This window comes from Pistacia vera, unplaced genomic scaffold, assembly GCF_008641045.1.
Source record: "Pistacia vera cultivar Batoury unplaced genomic scaffold, PisVer_v2 Contig661, whole genome shotgun sequence".
Classification (NCBI taxonomy): domain Eukaryota; kingdom Viridiplantae; phylum Streptophyta; class Magnoliopsida; order Sapindales; family Anacardiaceae; genus Pistacia; species Pistacia vera.
In genome coordinates this window covers 380,847-406,211 of record NW_022196514.1, presented here as the reverse complement: position 1 = coordinate 406,211, position 25,365 = coordinate 380,847, and the positions used below count along the sequence as shown (strand labels likewise).

Genomic DNA, 25,365 nt, shown 5'->3' with positions numbered 1-25,365 from the left:
TGTTCTAGGGATTCCATGGTTAGAGTATTCCTAAGTCAAGTTGCAGTTTGAATCAGAGGCGTGTGAGTTGGGTTTTCGGGGCGTATTTGAGTCTAGGACGGTAATGATTGACTCTATTAAGCGTATGTCAACGAACTTCCCCTTTTCCCAGTGCAAGCGGATGTATCTTGCTCAAAATAGAGCAAGTTAACCACGGTAAACCTGATTGTTGATTGTGTGTGTGTGCTTTCTTGATTCTTTTTGGTTGTGTTGTGATTTGTTTCTTGGTTAGTTGCATAACAGAGTGTATCAAAAATGGGATGAAATAGTAGATACTATCAGCACTATCCATGATGGCTTCCAAAGAATCATATGAGAACAAACCCTACATTCAAACTATTGTTACCCAACACTGGAAGGTATATAATATAAAATTCCCATGTTTCCATTTTCAATTTTTTGATGTAAATTATCGATGAATTGTACTTTATATATTTTCTTTTTGCAGATGAAATTTTGGGATCCGATGACTACTGGAACAGTAAGAAGCTACGACCTAAATAAAAAGTTGAATATACAATCTGTATATCTTATTCATTCTATTCTAAAATTAAGAACCCTTCTTCATGCTTCTTGTTCAATTACTAACTAATATCCGTATCCTTCTATCATTTAATTGGCAGATTTTCAAGGAAAAGCCACAACGACATGCCTTTGAGCTTTATGATAAAAGTGATACTATGTTTTTGTCCTTTAGTGTACTGTAGCTTTTGATGCAGACGCATGGGTTCTGACTTGATCTCTCTTGGTGTGAGATCGGGCATGGGAAGATTCAGTGGTTTCATGATTCTGGTTTCTAAAGTCAAAGGTTGGCCCAAACATATCGATAGCAAAGCAATAACCGCCCGCGCCCCTTACATGCGTACTACGTAATCAGGAAAAATAAGAGAACATTTAAGCAAAAACGTTGGAAAAATTCTATGAACAGGCCAACAGTTTAGGTGGGCATTGGCTATCTCTTTGCAGCGATTTGGCACTTCTATGAGGAACAGATTTTATTGGAGGATTGAGGGTGTGTACACATTTGCAACCCAGGTGAGATGAAACGTTTTGTGGAGTTCATGAAAAAGAAGATAAGAGAATGTATTAACTACGTTAGGTTTGTTTACAGTTAATGATATTGTGCCTAGATTGCCTTTCGATGCTCTGAGCTTTGTTTCCACTTTGGGCAGCTTCTACTACAACAGCCTTAAAAGGAAGTGAGTATCTTTATATATATCTTCAACATCACCAACACTATAATCTAAAATTAGGTTTAGCTGATTGATAAGGAATTAATCTTAGATTAAGTAATCAATGCGAGACTCAAACATGCTATTATTGTGTTTAACTAATGCGGTGGTTGAGAAGCACCAAACAAAAACTACTATTCTCAACCATTGGAGGCAATCCCCATGATGATGAATTTAGTTTGGGAACGGATAAGAGCTTTGCTTTATGGCGCATAAGGGGGCGGACTATAGGAAGGGGGATGATGAGAGTGGTGAGGGTTAGTGGATTGATAATCCCGTTTTCAGCTCATGTCCCACAAGATTATATCAACGCGATGCCTCGGATCCACGGATGTTTTGTTCCACCCAACAATTGTAATCAACCTACTAATTAATGGAGTCAATAAGAGTATAACATCCAGGCAAGGCGCTTGCCGTGGTGGGCATATATTGCGCTTACCAAACTCATAATATAATATCAACTCATTGTCTCTCCTGTCTTTGCTGTTCCTCCTATTATTGCGTTTTTTTTTTTTTTCTAAGTCTACCTGAGAAGCTTTATATTTTTCTCTGGTGCATGGGGTATCGGTGAGTGAAGGAATAAATATAAATTTATTTATTCAGGCATTCTCTTATCCAAACCCAGCTATGGATTTTTATCCAACACCAGCTTGATTTATACAAGGGACCAGTATCCAAGTAATGTGATGAAAAAATTAATATGTTTAATATTCAAATACTGATTGGCTATTGTTAAATTGTTGAGAATTTTTTTTTCTTCGAAAGATGAATTTAACTAACAAGAAGAGAATTTTAGAAAAAGAAATTAAAAGACTCAGAACAGATGTGTTCACTTTTTTAACAAAGATGGAATATCCCCCCATCCAAAAGGGAAGCACACATGCCCAAACAAAAGAGAGAGATGGTCTCCGCGCCCTAATGGAACTCTTAGGTTCAAAACCAACAAAAAGAGAATACGGGCTACAGTGCCGACCAGGAGACACACAAGTTAGAACACAACAAGACCAATTAGTCATGCAGGCTCTAGATGACTCTAACTGAGGAGGAGTGAGCGAACTTGGAGTAGGTCCAGAGGCTCGGGTCTAACTATGGAAAGAAAAATCTCATCAATTTCACAGTAAGTCTTTGTAATGAGTACATCGATCTCATGTATTTATAATCTTATAGATATTTACATTTTTTGGTGTTCACATATTATCATATTCGTATTCATGTTATAAGTTTTGAATAAATTACTACTAAAAGTCATGTTATTAATATCATATAATGTCTAATTCCTAGTTTAAGATAAAATTTATAACCTCTAATACACACTAATTTAGTAACAACGATCCATTGGAACATTTGCGCGTGCACGGTCGTAGGCAATCAAGAAAACGTGTTTTCAAAAGCATAGAACTTTTTTTTGTCTTTCAACTGCTCCAAGAAAGATTACTCGCAAAGGACAACCTTTTCCCTTAGAGACTCTAAGGATCTATTCTGGTGTTGACCACAAAAGGGTTCATTGGAATCTAGAATGCTAAGCTCCCAAGCAACGGCCCACGGTACATCTGCCAAGCTTTTTCAAGGCACATGACTTAGTACACAAATTCATTAATTAATACGATTGTATTGTATATAATAAGCTATTTTATTTATACTATTATAATCTATTAATATATAAATGAGAAGAAGTTTTAGGAGCCACTTTTGTCTTTAAATTAGATAACCATATATATTTACCTATATTTTATATTAAAAGACGCAACTGCAGCAAAATTGATTGCAGACAAAATAATATTGACAGCTCACGTTTGTGTGGGCACTTGGCTATTCTCTTTCCCAACAATTTTTTGAAATACTAGCGCCGAGAGCGAAATCTTGTTGTTGGAGACGTATGAGAATGGGATTGTCTAACATATGGGCAACAGCGGTAGGAGATGAACAGCTTTGGTAGAGTTCATGAAAATGAAGTGTGCAAAGAGCATGAATGTTGCGATATTGTAGACTTGTTTTTACATATATGACATGGGATGGCCAAGGTTACCTTATGACTGACTCAGATCATATGCTTCACGCACTTCGGGCACCTGGCATTGAGTTTGAAGAGCATCATTTTACTCGATATTTTAGACTTGGTTTACAGTAATAGACATATGCGATGCCAAGGTTCCTTACGATGACTCAGATCTTATGTTCCAGACAATTGGGAGCTAGCATTGTACATAATCTCCACTATGAAGCCAAGGTAGAGCATCACTTTCTCATACTAATGAACCAACGTTTAGTTTACATTTCGCATGCGTTTGTTTTTATAATTCGTATGAACTTGGATGATTTGCAGAAGATGCAGCTACAACTATGTTAGTGCAATTCTTTGATTAATTGAAATGTCATGTTGTCAGCAGCAACACAAGAATACTTCCACCACTGATGCCCCATTCCAGATGATAAATGATTTTTGAGCGGATGATTTTTAAGAAGTTTCACATAGTTTACAACAGGGACCAGACATAAGAAAGGTGTTTCCTCAAGTTGTATTAGAGTAATCGAGTTTGGGATATCGCCCAAGGCAGTAGGCAGCCATTCTACCACAAATTATGTAATGCTACCCGTTTAGGATCTCCGCCGGATATTGCTACCAACTCAATGTGTAATTCCATTGATGGTCTTGTAAATTTGTTGTTTTGTTACGTTCAATGGTCCTGTAATGATAATGGTTACTAAAATAGATATCAATAACGAATTCAAGTGAGAGTCTAGCCTTTGCTAAAAAGTAATGATATAATTCCTATTTCCAAAAATATCTGTTTAATATCTAACAGCAAAACGCAAGGTTCTGCAGAAAATTTTTAAGCGAAACGTGCGTTCACTAAGTTTTAGCATTAGATTACCGCTGAACTCGCGGCGCTGAATGGCACCGAGGAGACTTAGCAACAGAGTCAATAATAGAAAAGAGCGAGTTTTTGCACATCAACTGAATTTTTTTTTGCTCGGACTCCCTCTTCCGCTGCGACAGATTCTTGTTTTTCTGCCTTGTTTTGAGAGTTTAGTTTCAATCTTGTTTTGAGTGATGCAAAGTTTTAGAGAGGAACTGGGACAGGTCAGCGCTCAGAGATTTTTGTCCAGTGTTGTGTGAGTGAGGTCTTGATTGAAGTCTTTGAGCGAATCAGTGAGGATGTTTTCCTGTAATTGGTACATAACGATTTCGTACTATTGGTGTCCAGTGAGCCCAAAAATCCTGGGAGTCACAAACGGGATGTAATCTTCTTTTTAGTGCGAAATGTAACCACGGCTTATATTTCGCGTGTTCTTGAGTGGTTGCAGCGCATGTTATTGTTTAGTGTGTGGTTATCTGTGTTACTGTTGTGCAGTGCATTTAGTGGAAGAATCAGACATTCTGGATTTTCAAAACATGGTATCAGAGCATGAGAGTTAGTGTTGTGCAATCCTAGGTGTTCTTGATTTTTATTTTTTTCGAAAATCTAGGGTTTTGGTCATAAAATGGGGATTTTCTTGATAAAGAGCTTGGCGAGAGTCACGAGGGATAGAAGTTCGTAAAGTCAAGGATATCAATTGAAAAGCGAGAGGCCAGTCTGGTTTCTTTCTTGGGTTCTGTTTAGTAATCAGCCCAAACACAAAAACCAACACATTCAGCTCATGAGTACAATCAGGGTGCGATCACCTATATGATAGTGCGGAATACATTTTCGGACGTTGGACGAAGAAGATAGAACGCTTTGTTGTTACACACAAGGTCCAATGCGCGTTGGAGAAGGAATTCCAAAAGTGTACCGGAGGAAGCTAAAAGAAGGCCGCCCGAAGTGGATGAAGAGGGACCTACAATTTATATCAGCATCTGAACCGTGCGACAGTGTGCTGCGTAGGTCGATGGTTTTTTTTTTTGAAACCCAATTCGACCTTAGTGAGTAAGCCTGAAACTTATTATGACTTTTTTACAATCCACTCCTAATCTAGCATACTTACAAGGTGCCATATTTTAGTCGATAAATGCGATCAGTAATAGGACCTATTGAGCGAAGAACTTGGAATGAGTTCTTGAAAATGACCCTGCGGTTTTCTTAGCGATACGATCAAGTAACTAGCGTGATTCCATCCTGCCATGAATTCCTTTAAATTCTTTGAATGATGCAATATCAAGGTAGTAAAGAAGCTTTGCAGTACATTCGTCATTGTACCTAGTTCGATTTATTATTGCTGGTTAAGAGCATATGCGGAGTTAGAACATTAGGGTTCCGAAAAGGAGTTAGGTAATAGCCATATTATGTTTAAGGTTCCGGGCGAAATCGTAGTCCAGGTGGGGCTAATACCTCCATCACGACAGTGGACTGTAGGTAACAACAGAAGCGGTCAAAAACACTAATAATCCACAAGGGCAAACCCGTAAATGTTTTTCTATTGCCCGCAATAAACTGGTCAATCTAAAAGAAAATTGTTTTGAGTGGATTAGCGAACCAGAAACAGATCACCCAACACTGAGAGCAATTTAGCCACCACCAAACATAGCATTGAAAGATCATAGGTGTACGTAACGTGCGAAGGTTGATACCCATAGGGAATGGATGTTAATTCTGGTGTTATTTCCACATAAGCCCAAACAAAATTGGTTCACAAGATTTTGAAACCAAATGAACGTGTGAGACTATGTTTTTATGGAAACAAACAATGGCTTTGAGTAGGTCTCAGGCGAGATTGGTAAGCATGATCTTTGAGAGCATGATAAGCGAAAACTTAGTCAAACTTACTAAGGTTGCTATGTATGGACGATCCTCTGTAATCGAGAAACTTGATGTTTTAGCGAACCCTGGATAGAATCTGAGGCTGTTGTGTTATAAATGCAGAAAACGGTTTGCTATTAAATGTTCCCTATAGGGTAACATCATAGTACTCTTTAGATGTGGGGATAAAGAAAAATGGGGCTGGACATCTTGATGTGGGTTACTATTCTAATTGTTTGTGCTTACTACAAACTGACGACACTGAAAAATGGCAATTTAGGTTAGGCTCATAAGCAACAGGCCTAGATACTCTAAGTCAAAACAGGGGTGTTTTGGTAGTGGATGTCATTATGATCCGAAGATTTATTGTGAAACTGTTAATATGGGGACACCTAAGCTAAACAGTTGAGCCAGTTAAGCGGACCACAGGCCCAAACTGTTAGAGATTACATACTGATCTTTGGGCGGCCCAGAAAAAGATAAAATCTCATGCCACGGGGGCAGACACGTTATTTCCTGTCATAGTTGATACTGGTACAGTATGCGAAGCCGTAGGTTTTTTGTTTAGGGATCTAAAATGAGGCTTTAGACACGGTTCAAGATTTTTATGGCAACACTTGTTAGAAACTCAGTGGACAAGAAAGGTTAAAACCCTTAAGCGAACGATAATGGGTTAGATGTTTGCAATTTCAGAGTTTGCATATAATACTTGTAGTTCAGGTTAACAGTGGCTATTTTGAGACCCAGAAGTCAGGGGAATCCTCAGCAAATGAGTAGTGATTCGAATCGAATATAGGAACGTTGCTTAGAAAAGGGAGATGCTTACTGCTTACATCAGAATTACCCACCGACCTTTTGGGGAGAACCGCCCTCAACATGTGCCAAGCATATTTCATTCACACAGAAGCCCTTCTACTTTAGCTGCAAGATCGATTTTCACCTGTTCGAGAGAAGGAGATGGTCCACCCCCAGAAAGCCAACTAAACCCCCTTAGGCGCTTTTGCCGTGTTGCACAGCCTGAGCCCATGCACACAAATGAAGGCGAACTTGAACCTAGGTCACTAAAGTGTGGGTTTTTCCGCAGGTTATCAAGAGCGCACCTAAGTGGTTTCATATTATGGGAAAGAACATCACCACAGGAGTGTAAAGTATAATCAGTAGGCGTTATTTTTAATAAAGATATTTTTCCTTAGCAAACTTACAACCATGATGCAAGTACCTCCTAGCAATTGATTTATTAGTTCCCAAGAACCAAATGCCAGGGACCACAATTGGGTGGAGCCCTCAAGTATCAACTGTGGCAGGTAACAAATCAGAGAAGAAACGTGAAATGGCAACTCTTGAGATCATGACCAAGAGGGTGAATCAGCTGAGATCTTCAGAACCAACCTAAGAAAAGTCCCTGGCCAACGTATCCAGCTAACCCAGAGACAGGAACTCGATAGAGAGATCAGACCTCCAGCAAGATACTCCTAGACTTTCGGATTTTGATCTTCATGCACTGGCTGGAGCTAAAGTACTAAGATCGAACCTGAATAGCTAAATGAGGAAGCCCAATTCGAGATCAAAGGACAATGACAAAGACGAGGTTGCAATGGAGAAGAAAATGCCATTCTCTGAAGGCTCAAACAGAACTGGTCCTTGATCCTATCCAAGGCATCAGAAAACCAAGTTGAATGTCGTATGTTTGTTTCAAGGTTAAAAGAAGGTATCAACTCTGTCTGACCCTCCTAAGGTAATATTAATACAGTCTAACCAGACACCTTAATACTACAAGGTTCACAAAGGGAATGCATTGATTTTAATACATTTTCTTCACCAGTAGTTTTAAGTATTAAAACCAATTAGGATTATGATTGCCCTGTAGTAATTGCACAATTATGCCTCAAACTAGGACAACTAAGTGATTAAGACTGCTTTTCTACATGGAACTGAGAGAGAAAATAATCAATGAGCACCGCTGGATTTGTTGAATAAAGAACTTCTAAAATTCATTTGTGGTTGCTTCTAAGTCATTGTATGTGACTGAAATAGTCTCCTAGGCTAGGCGTACAAAGAGTTTGATGCCATTGTAATTTAAGCCTTTGGGTTTAATAGGATCAAATATGATAGTTTCTTTGTATTTGCTTTGGATAAGATATGCCTTTGTAATTTACTTCTTCTATGTGGATGACATAGCCTCTGATGAGCAAAATCTAAATCTGATAGATGGGGCTAAAGGTAAACTTATAAGCCTGAGTTGAGCATGAAAGACGTTAGGATGAGTCTAAAATGATATTAGGATGAGTAATTCAGGCAAATAGAACTGTCATGAATTAAGATTAACTCCACAAGCTCTTACTGTTGAACAACATTCAGTTTTCTAAGTTTAATATTGGTGATCAAAGGCTTGTAATCTATGACTCTTTAGACAGTCATTTTCAAACTGAGTAAACCCAATGTCCAGCAACAGATTCCTTGATTTTAAGTAAAAGCATAGCAACAAGTCTCCCTTATGCCAAATTGTAATGCGGGTAATATGTATGTCATATGATTTATCACCAACCTACCTTTTCGTATTTCTATAGCCATGTCTGAGCGCCGTGTTTAGATGCAAGAATCCTGAAACCGGTCAGAACATGGGTCCAACCCTTAAATAGGGTTCTGAGGTATATTAATGGCAGCGACTTTCACTATTGGATTTTTGGAAATATTGTAAAGTAGAGTATAATTCACAATTGATACTGTGGGGTTTTGTAGATTCTGATTTTGCAGGGACTAAAGACACACGAATAACTCAACAACTGCTTATGTCTTTCACATTAGAGGAAACTGGTGAGATGGAATCCCAAGCTCCGCCTATTGTGGCCTCTCGTCAACTGAGGCAGAGTATGTGGTGTTGCATGATGTATTCAAGGAAGCAACTGTGGCTCAAGGAATACTAAACTGATAGTGAATTTGATTGTGATGGAGTAGCCACAATTTATTCAGACAGCCAAAGCTCCCATTCACTTGAGCAAGAATCTGTCTATCATGACAGGACCAAACATGTGGATGTCAGATTTCATTCGTCAGAGATCTAGTTGCCCAAGGATGATTTCTTGAAGAAAGTCCCATATAAGACAATCCTGCTGATATGGGTACCAAGATTGTCACTGCTGCCAAGTTCAAGCATTGCTTGAAACCTACTGTTTGTCAAGTAACAGGTCAAATCAACTGAGCTATGAAGGGAGTTTATGATGTGTAGCTGCATTAGGAAATTTGGATTGTAGAAGTTTAAGCTTCAAGGTGGAGAATTTAATATCTGAAGCTAAAAAACGCAAAGTTCTGCAGAATTTTATTAAGCAAATGCTGCAATTTCACTTAGATATAGAAGCAGATCTCAACAGCTGAAATCAATCAGATCAAGGGCCAGAATTAGCACGCAAGGTCAACTATAAAAGAGTTTTTTACACATAATGAATTTTTTTTTCCTGCTGCTCCTTGTGCGACAGATCTGGTTTTTTGCCCCTGTTTTGAGAGTTTGTTTCAATCTTGTTTTGAGTTGCAAATCTGTGTAATTGTTCCTTCAGGTTTAGAGAGACTGGGTCAGGTCATCTCTAGAGATTTTTTGTCCAGGTTTGTGTGTGGAGTGAGTTCTTGATGATCTTTGGGTAAATCAGTCGAGAGTTTTTCTGTAATTTGTAATAACGATTATTCTTAGTGCAGTGAGCCCAAAAATTCTTGGAGCTCAATGTGGATGTAAATCTTTCCTTTTGTGGAAAGGTGAACCACGGTCAATTAGGTGTTCTTGAGTGGTTGATTGTTGATTTTGTAGTGTGTGCGTTTACGGTGTTTTTTGCATGTGATAGAGGTGAATTGATTGTGGAATTTTCATAGCAATATGGAACTCAAGAAATGTAATTGAGATGTGAATAGGTTGAAATACAACGTGGATCTCTCTTTTATTGGTTTATTTTTTTTTTTAAATTTTTTTTTAATGGTCGAAGTGTCCGAGCCAGCTTTACATAAACCTTAACTAATCCGCTGAGACTCAGAATTATGTGGCCGAGTAAGAGTTTAGTGGTTACCCCTATTAACAATCGAGAGAGATTCGAACTCAGACTCTTAATAAACCTAAAAGTTTATATCGAACCATTAGACCACCCTAGTTTATATGAGCAACTTATTCATTTCAATAATATATCTATCACTATTCAAAATAAGTATTCCCGAATTATGAATCAAACTGCGTAGACATTCAGGCATTTAGAACAGTGATTAATTAGGACCATAGAAACGCTCAGTACTGAAATTTCAAAAGGTAACTCTTTGGTTAGCTGGCATGTGTGATTTCAGTGTAAGTTTCATCGAAAATCAAATAATTCAGCTTCCTGTTAGGTGAGTGGTGCTCATTTTGACCAAAGGTTGGAGGAATACTAACCCACTACTGTTAAATGGGACATTGCTATTGGTATGTCGAAATAATTAAGCATTTGACGAAACTTGCTTTTTTAATATTGAAAGAGTAATGCTAGCCTTATATAGATGCCATACAAAAGGGTGTACAAGATAAATCCTATCTTTGAAAAAGGACGAAAGAGACGAGGGAAGAAAAAGACAATCCTGAAGATTAAAGGTTATGATTTGTCTTTGTATGTATCTTTGTAAGGCTAGTATCCTCAATGTAAAAAAGCTTTAAAACATGATGATTAAGTCTTTTCTTTACATAAAAAAATCAATAATATATTATACATGTTTTAAAGTGACATATCTTTCACAATTTATATCCTTTTCTAAAGGAATAGCATTATAATTATAACACAAACAAAGACAATACTTGAATAAAAAAAATTAGTATACACTTAGAATATAAATCCCTCGTGTTAATTAAACAGCCACCAGCCAACAATGAATGCTGCCATTTCTGGCAATTTCCCTTATGGATCTAAATGTATGATTAGATGCTATAATATATATGCTTTAGGGTTGAGTCACACAAAAACAAAGTCTTTACCAGTTTTTCCTTAAATCCTTTCGTTATAGGCTGGTGACTTGAATTTCTCCGGCAGTTACATGGTGCTGAAGCCTGAAGAGTTGGGCTTCTTTGATCTCCTTCGCTCTTATTTTCCAGTGACCTAGAGAGAGGAAATTTTGGAAAGCTCTTATAGAGAAGGGAAGATTTTGGTCGGAGGTGGATCATATTTGTCTCATCGTTGTACTGAAGTTTCTGCGATCTGTGGCAAAGCCATGTCAATTATTGGTTCAACGATTGAGTTTATAAACCTTTTATCAAGTAACCAAAACCTCGTGTGCTCCTGCTTAATTTCTTGCGAGGTTAGTTTGTTCTCTTTTATTTAATTATTATTCTGTGATTTTTTGAGCTTTGACGTTGTCATATATATATGTGCAAGGCTTATATAAACGTCAACCTCTGACTTCATGACTGCATGCAGAAGCTTAATAGCTTAATCACTTAATTGTACCTTCTGTTAGTGTGTAAGAGAGGGAGTCATTAAACGATTAGCGGTATTTTCAAGATCAATCTGATTAGCGGTGGCTAGAATAAAACTGTAGTTAGAAGAAAAGATAGATAGAAAAGTTATGTAAGAAAACTGATAGCAACTTCCCTAAATTCCATAATTCAAATAGTTAATTTTTCATGATACTATACTTACAAAAAAAATCTTACAAGATTTTTTCATACAAATGGAAGTGACACCAAGTTAATGAAAAGTAGTTTTTTCTATTTTTTATGTATAATAAAAAAGTAATAAGTAATTATACATCATTTTCCTCATTTGTATGAAATCTTTTAATTTTTTTGTAAGTGTAGTATTAACTCTATTTTGTATGTAACATAATAATATGTAATTCTTAATCTTTTTGAATTATACCCAATTAAATATCTAAGTTTTGGATCCAACTAATTAATCAGCAACGGTTTCAGAGTAGTTCCAACATTGTGAGATTTCCACCATACGGCAATCCCATAGAGGGGGCAAAAATAAAATAACAAAAATGTTTAGTAGGTTAGTCGGTAGGTTATCTACAAATAATTAATTTATACGAAATTGTACACATATTTGCGAATACTAAAAATTTTTTTTTTGTCTTAATACTATATAATAATAAATATATGACATCGTAAGTGATTGATGGAAGCCTAATTTATTTATTTTTATTTTTGCTGGCTTTCTGTCTTAATACTATTATATATCAAAACAACTACACAAAGGCTTTATATATTATATACAAATACAGTAAGTTCCGACATTGTGAGAGCCTTCCAGAAAGATTGAAATAAGAATATTGAAAGCATCTATTCTTATTTTAATATTTCTAATGGGTCCCATCCACTTAAATGGCATACCCTTTCCCTATTACCAATTATAATATTGAAGAATAGAAATATTCCAAGTGGATAAGACTTGAGCTCTCTGTATTCTTTAGCGCGGTGAGGTGGTCTGTAGATGTCGTGGGTCTAATCTCGACTCTGAAACTAACGTTTATATGTAAATTACACCTAAGTTATTATCTTTATTAATTACGTGTTTAAAAAAATGATAAACAAATCAAAACGAAAATGCGGATTTTTTGTAAAACATTCTGTTTCAGTTTATAGATTTTTTTGAACCAGTTTTCTGTTCAGTTTCCGGTTAAAGCAATACTGAACCGTACTAGGTGAGAATGATGGTTGATTAATCAGCTCTCCCATTATTGTCTAGGATTCTATACTAAATTTATAAATACAAAGTTAATTAGTAAAAGAGAAAACTACTAAATATAAATATTGTTAAATATTCGATCAAAAAAAAAATTCTTCGCATGAGATGATTAATTTTCTTTTCATGTAATGTGGATCATTGAATTCATAAATATTTTTGAAAACTAAAAATATTCAGTATTGTAGATATGAATTTAACATGAAAATTCATAAATAAAATTTAATCTAAAACAGTTTAAAAAAATGCATTGCAAAGTTATTGAAAACTACATTTTCCCCTAATCAGTTCAGTTAAAAAAAGTGGTAACAGACCAGGTTAACCGTTTTGAACACATATATTACAACCGATGAGAGATTAACTCAACTTTTTAGTATACCTAAGTTCCTATCAATCACTCAACTAGAGAAGTTTGTGTTTTCAAACTTGTCCAAATAGTGTAACCTGTCTGCATAGTCAACTCTATTCCATTGGGGCATAATTAACAATTGATCAATTTGTTGGTCTAATTATAATGAGAATCGATTTTAATTCGTTGTTGTTATTAATCAATGTGTGTGGTGCAGGGAGGGTGGTTGTGCCGATAAAAATTCAGCTTCATTCTTATCGTTTACTGGAAATGTGGACAAGCGAGTGGAGTTGGAGCCTAGTCAAATATGGAGATGAAAGATACTATGCGGCACTGTCCATGATGGCATCCAAAGCATCATATGAGAACAAAGCCTCATCGAACTATCGTCACCCAAAACTGGAAGGTATATTAACTTAATACGAATAATCCCCTACAAATCTTCTCTGTGTGCAATAAGTAATTAATTGTTGCTTATTATTTTATTAGCACTAGCAGAGATTAAACTTTTTTAATTTTTTATTTTTTCTTTGTAAAATTATAAACATTGTACTTATATATATTGTCTTTGTGCAGATGAATTTTTGGGATCTTATGACTACTGGAATGGTGAGAACACGTCATAAAAAAATAAAATTGATTATAATCTATTCTAAAATTATCGTAGTGCTTCTTGTTCTTGGAATTAATGGGAACTGAGTTGCTAACTAATCTACCTTATTCCTCTTCAATTTAATATGGCAGATTTTCAAAGAAAAGCCACGACACAAGCCTTTATGCTTTCTGATAAAAATGTTCTGGCCAGGACTATTGTTGTGTCCTTTAGAGTTACTGAACTTTTGATGCGACGCATGGAGTTCTGACTGATCTCTCTGGTATGAGATCGATGGCATAGGCAAGATTCATGGTGGTTTCATGAAGGCTCTAGGTTTACTAAAGGTCAAAGGTTGGCCCAAAGATATCGATAAGAAAGGATAACCGCCCTGCGCCCTTAGCATACTATGCGATCAGGGATATGTTAAAAGAACTTTTAAGCAAAAACGACAGAGCAAATACATAGTGACAGGCCACAGTTTAGGCGGTGCGTTGGCTATTCTCTTTGCAGCGATTTTGGCTTTGCGAGGGAGACAGAGTTTTTGGAGGATATGAGGGTGTTTACACATTTGGCAACCCAGGGTAGGAGATGAAAGTTTTGAGTTCATGAAAAAGAAGTTAAAAGAGAACGCCGTTAATTACTTTAGGTTGTTTACAGTTATGATATTGTGCCTAGGTTGCCTTTTGATAACTCTGAGCTCATGTTCAAAACTTTGGGCGTGCATCTACTACAACAGCTTCTATCAGGGAAAGGTGTGTATTTTCATATCACCATCACGTTAAAATGATATTATAACTGCACCAACCTTATAAATTATTCAATAATTAATGAGTGTAAGTAAGTTTAAATAGGTTTTTTTCTATCTTAAAATATCTAAACATGTGTCAAATTATCTTGATTAACTCATCAATGCGAGATCAACATTGAAAGGTGCTTTTACGACGCATGCAGTAGTTGCAGAGAGCGCCAAATAAGAACTACTTCTCACCATTGGAGACATAACATGATGAATGCATGCTGTGGGAGCTGATAAAGAAGCTTTACTTTATGGCGCACAAAGGCCCGGACTATAAAGAAGGAGGGTTACTCAAGTGTTTAGAGTAATCGGACTGATAGCCCCCGTATATCACCTCATTCTACCCAGATTATGTCAACGCCACTCGCTTGGGATCCACGGAAATTTGTCCACCCCAAGAGACTGTAATCCATAATTAAAAGGTTTCAATGAACTTTCATGTGATAAATGCAAATTATTTATAACATTCGTTTGTTTGTTCCGAGTCTGTGCACTCTTGTCGATGCCGATGCCCGTTTTCTCTTCTCGTTTAGTTTGAGCCTCGCAGCTTACTACTGTCTATGCCCATCTCTTTCTTTTGTTTGGAGCTTGCTGCTTCTTTTGGGCGTTGTTCCCATCCATATGTCTAAAAATCCTCTATTAATTAATTTTTTATCCTGTTACATCTGTTTTTTAAGTTACATATCAGGATATTGTTTCTATACAGATTTTTCCTCTATAATTACGCTAACTGTATGAAGGAGATAATATTCTTTCCATCCAATTTCCTATAACTACTCTATTCCTTAATATACAACTCACGCCAACACTCCCCCTCAAGTTGATGCATACGTATCCTTCATGCGCAACTTGATCAGTGATTTTTGTGGAAGTCTTTGTGGACACGACTTGGTTAAGTATATCTGCAAGCTGGTCCCAATTTGAACAATGGGAATTGGATTTATTTTCTCTAGGTTTATGTTGATGAGTGTCGATCAGCCTCTGCGTGCTTGGTCTTCATGCTGAACCGGATATGTGTGAAATGTCTATAGCAGCTTTATTGTCCACAAAAGAGGTTCATTCAAACTTGGGAAGCAAACCAATCTCAAATATAGTCTTTTCAACCAAAGGAGCTCACACAACCCTTTGACCATCCCACGAACCTCTGTCTCTCGCACTCGAGAGTGCCACACCTTTTGTTTCTTGCTTCTCCATGTCACAAGGTTTCCACCTACAAATGTGAAATACCCTGACGTTCTTCCTATCAGAGATGTTCCCAACCCATCTACATCGGTATAGCCATCAACTTCCACATGATCATTCTTAAACATGAGCCCTTTTCCTGGAGAAGACTTCAAGTACTTAGTATCCGAATTACAGCCTCCATGTGTTCTTCACTTGGACAATGCATAAATTGACTACTCTACACTCACAGCATAAGCAATATCTGGATGAGTATGAGAGAGATAATAGTTTTCCAACTAATTGTTGATATCTTCCCTTGTCAGTTGGTTTTTTTCGGATATACCCCCAAGTTTATGATTTTGGACAATTAGGGTATCCATTGGTTTGCATTCCAACAATCTAACTTCATATAATAATCTAGGATATATTTTCTTTGGGATAAAATATGCCTTGGGTGATCTAGCAACTCTATCCCAGGAAAATACTGAGCCACCTAGATTCTTCATTTTGAATTCGCTAGCCAACTGCCGTTGGAGCTGTGAGATTTCTTCAAGGTGTGTTCTGCATTGCTCTGTTGGAAACCGTACTTCTTCATTGCCAAGCTAAATCGCCGAACCAAGCTCGTGGTCATTGTTTTAACCCATACAAGGCTCGTTGTAACTCCAAACCTCATTAGTTCCTGTGGTCATTGAGTAGCCTGGAGGGATGTCCATATAAACCTTTTCTCAAGCTCACCATGAAGAAGACATTTTTCCCGTCTAACTGATGTAGTGCCATCCTAAATTGCTACAAGAAATAGCAACACTCTAAACAGTATTATTTTGGCTACTGGTGAGAAAATATCTTGAAGTCTAACCATATGTTTGAGTGTACCCTTTTGCCACGAGTCTTGTCTTGTATCTTTCTATAGATCCGTCAGCTTTGTGTTTAATGGAAAACACCCACTTGCACCCCACTATCTTTTTTCCTTCGGTAATGGCACTAGGTCATGTCTTGTTCTTTATAGTGTCTCCATTTCATCTTTGATTGCCTAGTCCATTTCGGGTCTTCTAAGGCTTCCTCCACCCATGTTGGAACATGACCACAGACAGGCTATGCACAAATGTCTTGAGAGGATCATTCAACTCCTTTGTGGACACATAATTGGCAATAGGTATCTTGATCTTCTTTCCTCAATGTATGGGTGTAGCGGCTTGGGGGTTGCCACGATTTTGCCTAACATAACTAATAGGGATGTCACAATATTTGTGTTAAAGGGGATTACCTCAAGATCGTTCTTAGGAGTTGGGTCTTCGGGTTCTGTAGAAGGGGAAGAAACATGCACTTCGGATCATTTATCTGGTGTTCAGTAGCTGAAGAGATATTTTAGTTTTCGCCTTGGTTCTACATGCATTTCAGATAAGTTTTCATAGCCGAAGAGATATGTTATGTTCACCCCGAAGAGTATGTTCTGTTCGTCTTGTTTCACATGCGTTTCAATAAGTTTTCATTACTGAGAGATATGTTCTGTTTGCCTTGGTTCCACATGCGTTTCAAATAAGTTCGGCCAATTTAATTCCATCCAATTCTACTTTCTTGTCTAGTCTCCCCTGAAGAGGAGATGGGTGGAAAAAATATTTCGATTTCCATGAAGTGACATCCATAGTATATAGGTGCGACCAGAAGTAGAATCATAGCATCTATAACCTTTTGATGAAAAGTATAGCCTAGAAAAAAACATCGACGAGCACAAGGGCTAGCTTAGTCATTTGGTTTTTATGGAGATGACATACATTACGCACCCAAATACACTGTGAGGAAGCATCAAGACTGCAAGCACCAGAGTGTAGCCGGAGAGGGCTTGTAATGGAGTTCTAAAATCCAACAACTTAGAGGGCATCCGGTTGAGCAATGAACGGCAGTGGTGACGATGTTAGCCAAAAATCGATTAGGAGCATAGGAACCATTAAAGAGCTCGAGCGGTTTCAAGAACATGGTGGTTTTTCCGCTCAGCAATGCCGTTTTTTTTAGGGGTTTGAGGCATGAAGTCCGTGAAAAATGCCATGTTGTTGAAAGTTACTCACGAAATTGGTGATTGACATATTCACCACCATTATCCGATCGAAGGACCTGAAGCTTAGCAGAAATTGGTTTGCACCGTAGCATGGAATGATTAAAACACACCGAGTACTTCATCTTTATGTTTGGGCAAATCACGAAGCCATCGAGTGCATCATCAACAAAACTACACAAACCATCTGAACCAGATACAGTAGTAATTGGGGAAGACCCCACACATCAGAGTGGATCAAAGCAAATGGAATATCTTTTTTATTCAAACTTAATGGAAAAGAAGCCCTATGACTTTTTGCTAATATGTAAGTTTCACATTGAAAATCAAAATTATTCAACTGAAAAATAAATCTGGATGTCCTAACCGATGTGCCAAAGCCAAAGTTCATTTTCTTTGACACCAGAGATGATGCGATGTGTGCTTGGCCCACCTCACGTCTTCCATATAGTAGAGTCCCCCGCTCTTAGTACCACGCCCAATGATCTCCTTCGTAGAATGTCCTGGAGAAGACAGAAAGTAGGATACATTAACATCATGCATAAGATCAGAGGTAGTTGGCTCAGCGAAGAAGCTATGAATATAAGATGAACAAGTAAAGTGTTATGCAGCGTAACATAGGAGATAAGCCACAGTGCCCACTCCAGTGATCGGAGAGGTAACGCCATTAGCATTGGCAATATTCGTGCGTTTTGGTAGGAAAGTCGTGATGAAATCTATAGCAGAAAACGTCATATGGTCAATGGCGCCGGAGTCCAAGAGCCATCACCACTATTAGCATCATTAGTCGAAGTATAACAAGCAAAACCGAGTTACCTGAGTCTGGAACCAGTGTCATCTATGGTGTGAAGGAGAGTTGAGGTTCGGCAGTAACCACGGTTTGGACCAGAGCCTACATCCTTAGTGCCAAGGTCACGACCCTTCTTAGCCTAGAGCATTCACCACCATTAGGATACCCATGCAGTTTAAAGCAAGTGTCACAAGTGTGTCTCGAATTGCCACAATGAAAGCACTTTAAACAGTATGAAGATGCACGAGATTTATGTGTCTTGCCATTGTGCATGGTAGAGGGTGGCAGAGGAACCAAGTCTGGGTCCGTTGGTGGCGAGAACAGCACCAGATACACCACTTTACACTACCAGTGATCATACAGATTGACGTAGGGCTTCACGGCGACATGGGCATATGCTGCTTCACGGTAGGGAATGGGCACAACTGCAACACGTCACCCCGGATCTTATTGAGTCGATCATCCAGACCATCCAAGAAACATATACTTGTCTCTTTAAGATAAGATTATAATGTTGGATATCAACAGCACACTCCATAGGATTAGGCCGTCGGAAGTCAATCTCACGCCATAAGCCTTGGAGGTCATTATAGTATTTCTCAAGGGAGCCTCTAGCCTGTTTCAACCGCGTCACTTGATGTCGAAGATCATAGACCTGAGATGTGTCATTACCTTGAAGTAAGTGATAGCAATGGAAATCCCACAACTTAGCCTAGGAAACCGAATGAAATTCCCTATCAAGGAGGGATCCATGGAGTTTATCAACCAACCTTTGACAATGGCATTGTCCGTACACCATTTGCGAAATGTTAGATATGTCGAAGATGGTGTGTGAATATCATATTGATATATCCCAACTTGTTTTTGCCAGAGAATATACATCTCGACAACTTGGGACCAGAGAGCATAGTTGGTTTCATTCAATTTATGCCGATCGAGCAGAGAGAGGTTCGGTGTCATGGTTGGTTTGGACTTTGGTGAGAGCTTCGGTCATCTTAGCCGTGAAGTCAGAGAAGAGAGAATCGGAATGAGACTCACCAATCGGGGTTCTGTATCAGAGTTTGACGGGCAGGTGAGGGATGGGAAGTTTAGGTGGGTGGGTACCAGGTTAGCTCTGATACCATGTCAAAAGTTCTCTATCAATTATATTTTTATTACTATTACAATTCGTTTTATAGTATATATCAAGATATATTTTCTATACAGATTTTTCTCCTATAATTACGCTAACCGTATGAAGGAGATAATTTCTTTCCATCCACTTCCTATACTACTCTAATTCCTTTAATTAAACTCACGCCAACAATACTTACTCTGGTCTTCTTTAAACCTCTTTTGGGGTATGTCTCTAGTTTTTGTATATTAATTTTCTTTATGAATTTACCTTTTCAAAAAAAACTACATCAGTCTAATAATATTAAATTTGTTTCCTTTCTTTCATTAATAGTTATCATCTCAAAACTGCTGCCTTTGTGTGGTGAGATGAATAAAAAAAAATTGATGACTTTTTTATCTAGTTTGTCACGTTCTAATTCAATTCTAGCTACTACCTTTACCTACTAGTTACCGCAACTACTCAGCTACTAATACTATAGCTAGTCTTTGTTAAACATATTTGCCTGTCAGCCTATGTGAATATTTACCGCCGTTGACAAATATACACACTCTGTATACTGTATTATGAAATAAAATATACATTTCATAGAAAATAGTGGAAAATATTGTTGATGCTCGTTTTCGGCACCAACCATTGTCACGTGGGTTTTGCTCTTTGATGAATTAATGCACGTGATAATGGAAATCTGAAATGAAATAAATGCAGAGCAAACTTTTTAAAGTGGTTCGGATGCTAAGTAGCAAGTCCTACGTCCACTGAGTTGTATTTGTTAGTGTGGGTCGTCGCGAAGCGCACTGACGTACCAAAAGTTATGAAAAGTAAGTGTTTTCTTTTACAAGAGAGAGAGAGTCGTTTTTTGTACAGAATGGCCGAATCCCCTTAATGAGGGGTCTTCTTTGTTTTATATCAAATTGGAGCGTGTAATCATCATTAAATCCATGGGTTGTGGTGTTGTCAGGGTGTAATCCGCATTACGTCCCATTTTCCTTTTTCCAAGCTGATTTCGCACGACTTGCTACAGAGGAATGGACGTGTGAGCTCCATATTACTTTGCGATCTGACGTGTGGTGTTGCCCTCGGGAGCAAGTCACCCGTAACGTGACTCTTCCCACTCAGCCTTTATTTTCCGGGTATAACAGAAGCCCCCTAGTTTTTAAGGTTTGAGGAACGAGCCTTGGAAACTAGTCACACTGGGACTTTGGTCGCTCCGACCTGATGGGGTGAGCTCGCCTCAAGACTCGCAGCGAACATCTCGCGCTCCCTTGCCTAAGCGACCTGCAATCTTATCTTAGCGACCTGACTTGACGGACGCTCCTTTTATACCTTAGAGGTTCAATGAACCTGTTCCTGCGCTGTCAGGCGCTCTGTATGCGTTACAGCGCTTGTCAGACACATTAAATGCGTGGTATGATGACCCGACGCGTTTGATAGTATTGACCGTTTAACGCATTTGAAACCGACAGCCCTTATTACTGCATTTAATGCGACGTGGTTTGAAATGGCGCCCCTTTTCACGGCATTATGCGCGTGGGGCGCATTAATGCGGAGGGAGAGAGAACTGCCGTTTTGGTTCCGGGGGTGGTAACCGTCGATTCGCTATCCATATAAACTTTGTATTTTTCAGATGAGGTCACCGAAATTTCCTTCGCTTCGAGTACAAATTTGGCAAACCAAGAATCATTCTCCCCGATCGGCGCTTTTCAGCAACCGGAATGAGTTTCGGCCCAGCTCCATATACCACAGAGTAAGATTCTTTCTTCCCCCCCCCCCCCCCCTTTTTTTTTTTGCATTGGTTTGGTTGAACCGCGGCGTTGGGTCTTCGGCGTTTTACCGGGGTCGCGACGCCGTTATTGATTCGAGCCGTGGACGGGCTTGAATCACACTAGTTTTAAGTATTTGTCCCTTGCCGCCGCACGGGACAAACACGAAGCCCAAATGACCGTGTCTCGATGTTGCAGACTGGAATGGAACCGCAACATCAAGGCCCGAGGAAGGAGCCAGCCGTCCTCGCGGGGAGACTCCCAGACGCAGCCTCGATGTCTACTCGGTCCTCACCTCCGAGGAATATGCTAGGATAAAGCGGCAGTTCGATATCTGCACGAGGGTTTCCTCGACTATACTAGGCCGTCACGGCGCCCACCCGACGTCTTGCCGCGATCTCTGAGGAGATCTTCAAGGGTGGAGGGAGGTTCCCTTCCATCCTTTCACAGGTCGGTCCGAGATCATTCAGGATCGCACCAATGCAGCTGACGCCAAACGCGTATGTCATCGCCGTCGCGATGTACATTGCGTGCTGCGAGAACGGCTTGGAGAGCCGTCGGCGTGGAGCTCGGTGTCGCCTACTATCTGAAGAAGAGTAGGGACAAGGATTCGTACTACTGTCTCGGCGACCTACTATTGCTGCGGGGATACACAGCTATCCCAGCAATGCGGGGGCCTACGAGACTAGTTTTTCTTTTCCTTTATAACGGTCACCGCCATTTCAGGATCCAAGTAGGTTTCCTTTTGCTGGGTTTGTATCTGCTCGCACGATCATTAGTTAACAACCTATTTTCTTATGCAGTTAATAGAACCCCAGCCAAAATTACTTCCCCGACCCAACAGGCTCGTATCTTTCGGGGTACGGACGAGGAACAACGGGACGCGAGGAAGCTTTTGACGACCGTGAACCTGCGGAAGTACGGTTTTTTCACCAACAGGCGTCGTTAGAAACCCTTGGACGGTAAGTTATACTGTAGCTTTCTGGTTCGTGGTATAAATTCCCTTACAAGTTTAAATGCAGAGACCATGCCCCCAAAGGAGTCCGGGCAGTCCCCGCCGAGCGCCATTTGCTTTCCATTATCTGAGATGAGGGTGTGAGGAATTCCATAGCGGCACACTATATTCTTGAAAACGAAGTCTTTCAGCTTCCTAGTCGTGATCACGGCTAGCGGCTCGGCTCGTACCCATTTCGTGAAATAATCTACCGGACCACGACATACTTGACCCCCTCCTTTCCAACTGGTATGGGCCGATAAGGTCGATCCCCCACATGGAGAATGGCCAGGGGCTAGACATGGTGATCAGCTCGTGAGAAGGGGCTCGCGGGATGTTCGCGAACCGCTGACACTTGTCGCATCTCTTGACAAAGTGTTCGCATCCTCCTGGATTCGGGGCCAATAGTATCCCTGGCGAACAATCTTGTTCGCGAGAGAACCGAGCTGCTGTACGGTTACCGCAGATCCCTTCATGAATTTCCCTCATGATGTAGTCTGCTTCTTCGCTGGTCACACATCGGAGGAGTGGGGCACTGAATCCTCTCCTGTACACTGATCCCCGATGAGTGTGAAAAGCAGACCTTACTCGTAGACCCTTGCCTCGACCTTGTCGCTGGGCAAGGTCCCATCCTTGAGGTACTGGACAATGGAGTCATCCAGGAATCTGGCTGAACCCGTTCACGCTGTTCGGCAGCTGATGGTTGGAGCGTTGACAAACGACACAGGAATGCTATCAGAGCCTCTGAATCTAGTGGAGGCTATCTTTGCCAAGGCGTCTGCTATTGAGTTGCTCTCCCTGGGATCTAGCGATCTCAAAGTGCTTAAACGACCCCAGAGAGACCTTAGCTTCTTTCAGGTAGCGGACCTGTTCTCTTCTTTAGCTTGGTATTCCCAGGATCTGGTTACGACCAGCATAGAGATCGCTATAAATACTGATCGCGTTGCACCCATTTCTTGGCGAGTCGCAACCCGCGAGCAGAGCTTCGTATTCGGACTCATTGTTGTCGCTTTAAACCAACTGGAGAATACCAGAATTCGGATCCCCGGGGCTACCAGGAGAAGACCCACACCGGCTCTTTTCCTGTTCGATGACCCTCGACGTAGAGGTTCCATGTCGACAGGTTCTGGATAGTTTTCTTGCCCATTTCGCTAGGCTGTTGCTCGCTTGGGGATAGAAATTCCGAGATGAAGTCTGCAACAGCCTGCCCTTTGATAGCCGACCTGGGCGTGTATCTTAAATCGAACTGGCTCAGCTCCATGGCCCATTTGAGCAATTATACCCGAGGCCTCCGGTTTCTGAGGACCTGCCTGAGAGGGTAACTCGTCATTCATTGATTGTATGGGCATGGAAGTAAGGTCGCAGCTTTCTGGATGCGACCAGCAGGGCAAAAGCTAGTCCTCCATTCCGGGTACCGCATCTCCATCCGATAGACGTACTTGCATAATATACCGGCCACTGAACTTTTCCTCTTCTCGTATTAAAGCTGCACTGACCGCGAACTGAGACACGGCAGGTAGATGAGCAGGATTTCTCGTGGAAGAGGCTTAGAGAGGAGTGGTGGCTTCCCAAGATGCTCTTTTATACTTTGAATGCCTGCTCGCATTCGGAAGTCCACTCGAATTTCTTATTGGCTTTCAGAACATTGAAGAATGTAAACAGCGTCTGTTAGCCTCGATATAAGCGACTAAGTGCCGCTATTCGCCCGTTCAGACTCATGACCTGCTTTTTGTTGGTCGGAACTTTCCATATCGAGCAGAGCTTGAATCTTTTCGGGTTTACCTCATGCCCCGCGATTAACCATATATCCTAGAAACTTTCCTGACGATACTCCGAACGAACATTTGAGAGGGTTCAGCTTCATTCTGTAGAGTCGGAGTATGTCAAACATCTCAGCGAGATGCGAAATATGATCTATGGCGACCTGGGATTTGACCAGCATGTTGTCCACATAGACCTCCATTGTCCTCCGATCTAGTCGGAACATTCGGTTGACCACCCTCTGGTGTCGCACCTGCATTCTTGAGGCCGAAGGGCATGACTTGTAGCAGATATAGCCCCCGTCCGTAATGAAGTCTTATGCTTCTCATCTGGCCTATACATCGGGATTTGTTGTATCCCGAGTATGCTCCATGAAGCTTAACAGCTCGTGCCCCGGTGGCGTCAACGAGCTGGTCGTCCTTGGGAGGGGGAAGCTGTCTTTCGGGCAAGCTTTATTCAGGTCGCTGAGTCTCGCAGGTCTGCCACTTCCATTTGGCTTCTTGACCAGACCGGGTTACAACCCAGGTCGGGTAGAGAGCCTCACGAATAGATCCATGGGAGAAGGTTCTCCACTTCTGATTTAATGCGGCGTACCGCTCCGATCCATTGCCCTTCTCTTTGGGCGAACTGGCTTAGCTTCACTGTTGACGTTTAGTGAATGGCATATACGTCCGGCTGATCCCGACCATATCCCATGCGACCAGCGAACACATCAATGTTCTCCTTCAAGAAGCTTACCAGCTAGGAAGCGAGCTGAGGGTTGAGACAGCTTCCGATCTTTAGCATTCGGCTCGGCTCTTTTGGATACACCGAAACTTCGGACAGATCCCAACCGGGCCGCTCGGGGGGATTTCTTGAACTCGCGGATCTATGCTATCCTCCCGCGGCCAGCTGTGGCTCGATCCGGCTGATCGCCATAGCATGGCGGGGTGCACAACGCGAAATGCCCTTTCCTTTGTCGGCCATTTGGACTGATTTACATAGCATTCGCAGATGCGCTTTGCGACCCGCTTACCTCCCCTATCCCCGATGGAGTGGGGAACTTCATCTTGAGATGATAAATGGAAGTGACTGCTCTGAAGGTTCTCAGTAGAGGTCGCCCCTGGATGCCATTGAAGGCCGCGACAGTCCACGACCAAAATTCGGTAACCCTAGTCACCTCGTCGTAGTCGCCGAGCGTGACTGGGAGCTGGATTATCCCATTGGGGATCGTGATCCCCCTTAAAACCATACAGGGCATCGAGGCCGTTCAGGTCGGCCTCGCCCACGTTCATTCTGTCGAAAGCGGATTTGAACAGGATGTTCACGGCGCTTCTG

At 40.4% G+C, this 25,365-nt stretch overlaps 1 pseudogene; it reads left to right on the top strand.

Annotated features, from left to right (window-relative positions):
- Positions 1–332: 332 nt before the first annotated feature.
- LOC116112457 lies at positions 333–16,928 on the top strand (annotated as a pseudogene).
- The last annotated feature ends 8,437 nt before the right edge of the window (positions 16,929–25,365 follow it).